The sequence below is a fragment of the Tachypleus tridentatus genome, chromosome 9, assembly GCF_004210375.1.
Source record: "Tachypleus tridentatus isolate NWPU-2018 chromosome 9, ASM421037v1, whole genome shotgun sequence".
NCBI classification, from domain to species: domain Eukaryota; kingdom Metazoa; phylum Arthropoda; class Merostomata; order Xiphosura; family Limulidae; genus Tachypleus; species Tachypleus tridentatus.
The window spans coordinates 121,059,981-121,068,744 of record NC_134833.1 but is presented as its reverse complement, the minus strand read 5'-3'; positions in this window follow the sequence as shown (position 1 = coordinate 121,068,744).

Genomic DNA, 8,764 nt, shown 5'->3' with positions numbered 1-8,764 from the left:
TAAAATTCCAATTATACTTTATAAGAATTTTGTTCATAAACTACATATTAAAAATTTACTGGTAGTTTGCAAGGCAACAAATTCTAAGCCATTTCTTAGTTTTTATTATTGTTGTATTAAATGTTCACTTCTCAATACTCAAAAACTAACCATAAACGGTTGCTATCTTTTGACAATTTGTAGTGAAAGAAATGATATAAAACAATTAGCTAGTGAACTAGAAACGCTATAAAGTTTTCAATTTATTCTCCTTTAGACACTCTACCCCACCCAGTAGTATAACGATATGTCTGTAGGCTTACAACGCTGGAAAACGAGTTTCGATACTCCTCGTGGGCAGAGCACGGATAGCTCTTTCTATAGCTTTGTATCTTAACTTCAGAAACAAACCTTCAGTTCATTTACACAGTGAGGTGATACATCATTTTATATTAAAGCCCTTAATATGAACTATGTATACAATACAAAGGTGTAGATACACTGGCCTCTTCTTCAGTGCAGTTCAAGTAAAGCTCTAATTATTAAGTTTCGAATTGAAAAAGCCAGAGGAAAGTGATAATAAACTTCATTCTCGAACCTGTTCCACGGTAGCCCTATTCATTATAAAACTCCATTCAAACCAGATAAAATGCTAATCAGAAAAGTTGTTCTAACGTACAAATATCTTCAGACTTAAATAATGCACAAGGGAGTGTCTGGAACACTGTCCACGGTTGTCTCAAGACAACATACTCAGTTGACTTAAAGAACACAAAAATTACTTCTGTGTGGAATTCAGTCACGTAATACAAATTGAGCTCCTTTTAATGAATTGAAATGCACGGATATAAGTTATAGGTACGAGGAAGCGACGTTACTTTGACAGTTCACAGTATTTCACGGTTTAAACACGGGTTCACTTTGACAGTTCACAACATTTAATGGTTTAAATACAGGTTCACTTTGACAGTTCACAACATTTAATGGTTTAAAAATAGGTTCACTTTGACAGTTCACAACATTTAATGGTTTAAATACAGGTTCACTTTGACAGTTCATAACATTTAATGGTTTAAATACAGGTTCACTTTGACAGTTCACAACATTTAATGGTTTAAAAATAGGTTCACTTTGACAGTTCACAACATTTCACGGTTTAAACACGGGTTCACTTTGACAGTTCACAACATTTAATGGTTTAAATACAGGTTCACTTTGACAGTTCACAACATTTAATGGTTTAAAAATAGGTTCACTTTGACAGTTCACAACATTTAATGGTTTAAATACAGGTTCACTTTGACAGTTCATAACATTTAATGGTTTAAAAATAGGTTCACTTTGACAGTTCACAACATTTAATGGTTTAAAAATAGGTTCACTTTGACAGTTCACAATATTTAGTGGTTTAAACATGGGTTCACTGACAGTTCGCAACATTTAACGGTTTAAACTCAGGTTCATTTTGACAGTTCACAATATATAACGGTTTAAACACATGTTCACCTGGACAGTTCACAACATTTAACGGTTTAAACCCGGCTTTGCAGTAGATCGTCAGAACTAATTAATACATGTATCATCGTTTTACTCAACCTTTAGTTCCCCGCTGGTATAGCGGTAAGTCTACGAATTTGCAACGCTAAAATCAAGGATTCGATTCCTCTGGGTAGACTCAGCAAATAGCCCGATGTGGATTTGCTATAAGAAAACATACACACTCTACCTTTACAAAATTAACGTTATATATTATATTCCGTCTTTTATAACTGATACACACTACTGTTAAATATTTAAAGCAATTAATTATATCCTCTCTCTTTATAACAAATGTTACAACTTTCTAATATCACAATGTTTAGTTCATGTATATATAAGCCAGGTGTCACTCGGTCACACTCGATTTCTCTGAATTTCGTGAGTTACACGAGTCTAATTCAACTTTTTCTCCTAAAATACTTCCTCTTTTGATTGCCTTTTTCCATCTATTTGAACTTAATCGCCAATATAGGAGTAAATAGTTCCTAAGTTTTGGAAATTTATTCTGCTATATAAAAGTCAACGAAGGAATTTCCAGGACTAATTCAGGCACAGTGTTATATGTATCATCATGACGTCAAACAAGGTAGGATCCAAATAAGAAAACCAGACTCCTGTGATCCAGGTAAGTGCATTTGCATCCTATGGTTGTTTGTAAAAAATAAGTAAAAAATTAACACAAATGTACGCTTGGTAATTATTGCGAAAACACTTTTGTTAAAACAGACTGAATATACTAGTCAACTGTAGAAGAGACACTTTTTTCTTAGAAGACGAACAGGTGTATGTATTCGCATGTTTTAATCGTTTATCTGAAGGCACCAATATGGAGCATGTTTGCTCAGTTATACGTAATGGATTCAGGAGTAACATGTATCGTGTTTCATGAAAAGGAATTTTGTACTTCTTTTATATATTTTATGTATTGCCAGTTTTATACAGAATAGTTTTGGTTTCCCGTCCTTTTTGACAGGTTTTTACGCTAGTGTTTTTTGCTGTTTTATTTTTAACTACTAGATACTAATTACTAAATAGTTTCCACTAAAACTAGTAAAGAACACTTTTCAAACATGAGGTAAATGTATGGATGGATCAATCCTTCAGAAACAATAGAAACCAGATAGTGTGGATGGCATTTGCTATTATGTAGCGATGATGCAACTGCCATCCCTACTACCTTGATTGCATTGTTTTTAAAGAGTTGATATTAGCAATCCATACATTTAAGTCGTGTTTGAAAAATTTTCCTTTACTTCTTAGTTTTGTTTTTTAATTCAGTTTTCCAAAGATATAGGAAGGTTGTATTTATATCCAAGTTCTGAATACAATGAGGTTACAGCTGTAATATTTACTGTTTATCTATTATCGGCTGGTAATTCTTGTTTCACCCTGTACTTATGTTTTTAACACGTTGGCTCCCAAGCCTATTTTATCGATACTTTCCAGGGTCCCACTAGTCATTTTATAATTACTTTTTTTTAGGAAGAGTATTTATGTAGCTGTTGTGTCCCAGCCAATAGGTGGCTCTTTAAAAAGAAACTTGAGCACGATTCACCAGTGGGTTGTGTGGAAGCCAATGTGTTAATGGAACACAAAATTACTGTAGGAAAACTAACTTTAAGAGGAAATGACAATATCGTTTACACTAGAATCATGATTTTAAAAAATCATTACAAGTTATTAATAATACTATTTGAAACTATTACCTCAGTGAAATTAGTTGACACCACTGTTTTCGTTTTGGAATAATACTGTAATAAAAAAAGCAGAAGAAATAAGAACAAGAAATTCAAACTTTTTTGCTATGATATTTACAAACAATTCCGAAACTTGCGACTCAGTCATTACATATACACTGTTATAAAAGTAAAAATAGTAAAGTCTTATGGCCTTTTTCAAATACAATTTCTATGAACAATTCGAGCTATCCCAACATAAGTAGTGCTACCACCTGCATAAGTAAGTGCTGCCACCTCCAGGGAAAACCCAAAAAATACTAGATTCCATCCTGGGTCATCTCGATATAGGAGTTAGTGCGCTATTCACTCACCTCTACTACCATGTTATCAAGAAGACGCAGAATCGGAACTTCCGTGACGATAACACATTAGCAGACGAAACAGGACAAGATTCGAGTTAATACTTAACAGTGAAAAAAATAGTAAGAAATTGATAATTAGCGCTATCAAATTGAAAATCATCATAACTTTGATATGCAGGCACACATCACGTTTTTATTTATATGTATTGCAATTTTAACATAACATGTTTGCCAAGTTAGAAAGTTTTTACGTTATTTTCGCTCTAGTTACCTATTCTTCTGTGCTATTCAGTATGGATAATACTTTGTTTGCCTGCAGGGCAGTTACCTGAGAAAATAGGCAACAGTTTTCTCCATCAATATTTTTCCCTTTTTTTTCGAAGACATTATTACATGTAACATATCAGGCTATTAATGCAATGTTATAGAGCCAACAAAACCTAGCTATTAGAATAGCATATCGCCTTCAGTTCATATCTTGCCTGCTATTTAAATAAAATAAATAAAAAAATGGGTAACGTAGAAAGTAAGAGGAAAGAAGCTAGAGACACTTTAAACATTATTTACTTAAACTACAACCCCCTCTTTCGGCTTGATGCTGTTACCTAGAATTACATTTGGTGGAGTAAAAATAGGGACTTGTAGTTTCAGTAAATAATATCTGTGGTACCTTCAGCCTTATTTCCTTACTTTTCTTTACGATTTCTGTTTGTAAATGTATAGATTTCCAATGTTTTATTTATCTCGTTTTCTGTTTGTTTTTATGCTCAACTATGGGCAAAGAACTACATGATATATGAAGTAACTTTATACATTGTAAAGATAATAAACACGGCTAATAGCTAACTGATACAGTTCATGATGATTGAATTATTGATTGTTGACTATTTGATCGCATTATTTCAAGACGTAAAATGTTAGGCTCAGCTGAAAATTGTCATTGAGATTTGTTTAAGAATACAGTGAGCATTTGTAGTTTCTGTGTAACTAAATTTTCTATATATATATTGCATATCAATCGGCAAACATACGTCTGGACTGAAATACAAGTCACACAACCCTCACTAAATGCATGCAAAAGTTTACCAGTAGAAAACCATCCTTTTCAAATAAAATATATGCGTCTAAAAATTGTTTTAAATAAACTTTCGTGTCTTTTAAGTTAATTATTTTTACAAATGTGTTAATAACAGTTTATAATGTATTAATTTTTTCACTCTTTCACTTCATACATAATACATATATTGGCTCTCTAAAGACACCGATTGTATAGTGTACAAAACATTGTTACAGTCATTTAATCTTCATTTTATATTGGCTGGTGATTTCTGGTTTACACTACACTTAAGTTTTTGAAGGAACACCAGATATTTGTAAGAAAGCTAACTTCAACGGGTAGAGATAACATTGTTTACACCAGAATCATCATGTTTTTAGCCTATGTAAAATATCGAAGAAACAAATCGACTTTTCAATATCGCTAACCGTCGCAGTATCTTATTTAGTATCCTACAAAGGGTTTAGGTGCAATACACCAAGCCGGTTTTTTTTTTTTTTTGTAAGCTGGTAAGAGAATAATAATATGAAGTATTACAAATGGGCTATGATGAGCAGATTTTCATTTTCTTGGAAGTCTCATATGCGCACTTTTTATATGTATACAATCTTAGCAGTCAATAGTAGAGGTTTTAATGTGCGTTTTTTAAACTGAATTCTTACTGCTTTTTGCCCGAACGTTCTACTTGAGTTTTGTACAAGTCCTTGCAATCCCTATTATGAACCACTATCGTTAAGATAGTAGTTCATAATATGGATTTATAATTTGGTTTGGTACGTTTGTTGTCAAACACTGAGCTACACATACTCGTAATAAATAAGTATAGGTATCCCAAGCATTATTACAGTCTCTACATCTGTGGATTAGATGTTTCTGTTCGCAGGGTGTCTTTGACTAAGAATAAACCATAAGGTGTCTGACAGAGTAGAGTAACATTGTAAGCCCTAAGAACAATAATTGCACGCAACCTTCCTTATAAATTGCCCTCCTGTGGTAGAGCAGCATGTCTGCAAACTTACAACGCTAGAAGCCGGGTTTTGATAATTGTGGCGGGCAGGCCACAGAGAATTCATTGTGTAGCTAAGTGATTAAATTACAAAATATAACCGTTAAATATTTCTTTTAAATTGGCACCGTGTCATTACAACTTTTTTCCTCTGTAAATACAATAACCTCCCAACGTAATACGTTAAAACTAGGCAATGAGATGTAGCGCCTAATTATTATAGCCAGCCATAGTATCTGTCTCACTTAATTTTAGCTAACAATAAATCTAACAAAAACAAGTTACCGAAATAAATCAAAACTAAACATATATACCTAACAGTGAACGTAGCTAATTATTTAATGCACAAACTATATGACGCTGTTTCATCTGTTCGTTACCCTCACTTTTAACGATATTTTCTGTTGTAAATCGATATATCTCACGAGATTTGGCCAGCTTAGAACTTTAGCATATTCTAAATCTACATACTTAGCTAACAACGCAAAATAATTATTATAAACCGTAATTAGCCACAATTAAAAATTAAAGTAGATATATTAAACATTCTATTAACTTGTTAAAGCCAATGCCTAAGCATAAACTTAATTAAACTCCTACACTGTGATTGCAGTTAGCTAGGCCAGGTTAGTAACTTAGATTAGCTCTAAATCTGTAAATTAAATTAAAAACGTGAAATAATTTTTAAAGTAAAAAAAAACTTAAGTTAGCAAATATAAAATAATCATTATTGTAAATTACTAAACATTAAAAATAAAATCCGAATAATAAAAATACATAAAAGCAGATACAGTTTACTGTAGTTATCACTTGTTTAGGCCAATGCCCAAGTTATAATTACCACATCGTTGTAAAAATTGTACGTAGCTCTACTGGCTCTGTAGTTTTAGGTTAGTCCTAAATCCATAAACTAAATTAATTAAGAGTGAAAAATAATGCCTTCTCACATTGTAACTTAACTACCACAGTACTGTACTAACACAAACCTGTCGATCAATGGTATGGACACGAAATTGTTTAAATTAACTTATGTGAGAAGAAAATACAATGTATCGATTTTGCTTCTGCCATATAGTTCTGAGGATTTTAATTACAATCCAAAAGAACTATGTAATCAACTACTAGGCTGAAGCGAGTGTATTTTTGTAAGTTCAAACTATATTCATGAAGTCTGTTCCCCACCAGTTTTCTTATTAATATTCATCTCAACTGCATATGTACTGGCAATATATAATAGTCACCTTATACAGATTACTATTATAATCAAACACAATTGGCCTTTCACAACTTTGTTCAAGCTATATCATACTGGACTAGTTGTCTGTTAAGAGTTCACAACGTTTTCCATTGTGGACCCAGATACACCAAAACTAACTTCTATTTGCCTCATTGTCTGCCCATTTTCCAACATTTGAAGAGTTCCAACAGTAAGTTACACGAAAAAATTTCTACCTGCCACTACCAGGTAACACTGTCAGTCAGTTATATAGACGTAATAACGAAAAATGTATCAATTAAGCCATTAATTGTTCAGATTGGAGGACAGAAAAAGTTGGGGTACTCTTGTTCTAGGGTGATCAACACAAACTATGCCAAAACAGTAGTTCATTCTGAAATAACTAAAGGTTTACAAAACTTTGAAATTTAATTCAAGTGTAATCTCCCAAATCTTATTACAAGTTTAATTAGTGAAGATACCACTATGTAAATTAATATAACAATAATCAACTTCTTAGAAGTAAATGTTAGATCATATTCCTGCTGTGAAGCTGGTTATCACTCTTCATATTAAATTCTTCCTGTTTTCTTGTGTGTATGTAATATATATTATGACCCAAACTAATATAGAACATGAATGTATCTCTTACCTATGAGTTAACACACAAAGTGACATCCAACAAGTCTTAACGTGAACAAAATGCAGTTTTATAAGAACATTTTACTTTGAAAATTCTTCTGAACATTACAGAACTGTGTTAGATAAAGAACAACAGTATAAAAACATAACATAACTAACTACTTCACTGATATAATAAGCCAGACTGAACAAAAACCCATGGTTTATTAAGTGTTACTTTTTAATTTTGGAAAACTTCAGATGTGCTTAACATGTAAAACAGCAATGGTTAATCATTTTTATCACCATAACAGTCACATATGAACTTGGCATTTAAGAAAAATCCATAAATGCTACAAAGCTCACAAATGTCATGAACAAACATGCTAATAACAGAAAAAAAATAAAAATATATATATATAAACCATAGCAGCAACAAAACAAAATACAGCTTGATATATACACACAGAGAACTATGGCAGCATGAAGGAAATATTGACTTCATGTATATATATAAAACCAATATAGCTGAGGAAAAATACAGCATTACATACACATGAAACCATAGTAATGACAAAAAATAATATAACATTATAGGCATAGAACTAGGACAATGACCACAAAATATATCTTAACAAACATACCAAAATACATACAGATATACAGTGAGCCAGAATTAACAACAGGAAAAATATATATTGAGATATAGTTATATTAAAAACATGAAAACTATATAGCCTGATATAAAGTGAACCACATGAATAATACAAGAAAATATAGCCTAATTTAAAAAATAACCATATTAACAATGTGAAAAAACATATTCTGACATACAGTGAACCACAACAATGACAAGTGAACTATATTAGAAACAACAGAAAATACTGTCTGATATACAAAGAAGTGACTACAAAACAGTAATAAAAAGAAAACCAAAATAGTTTGACGTATATCGCATAACTATGGTAGCAACATGAGAAAAAACTGTCTAATATAGACAAAGAATAATAACAACAACAACAAAGTATAGCCTGATATACTTTGTATACAAAGAAGTATATTGGTTTAATACTGTGGTATTCAGTAACAACAAATATGTAAATGGATATTGTCCTCTAGGATATTCACAAATGTCCAATATATCTAGTTATAAGAATTGATGTGTGATGGTTATATACTGCAAGCATTACTGTTTTGATACAGATGTTGTAACAAAGCAACAATACACACAATAAGTAAAGGCTTCAAAAAATTATATAAACTCCAGATAAAATAAGATATTAAACCAAATAAAGCCCAAGGAAA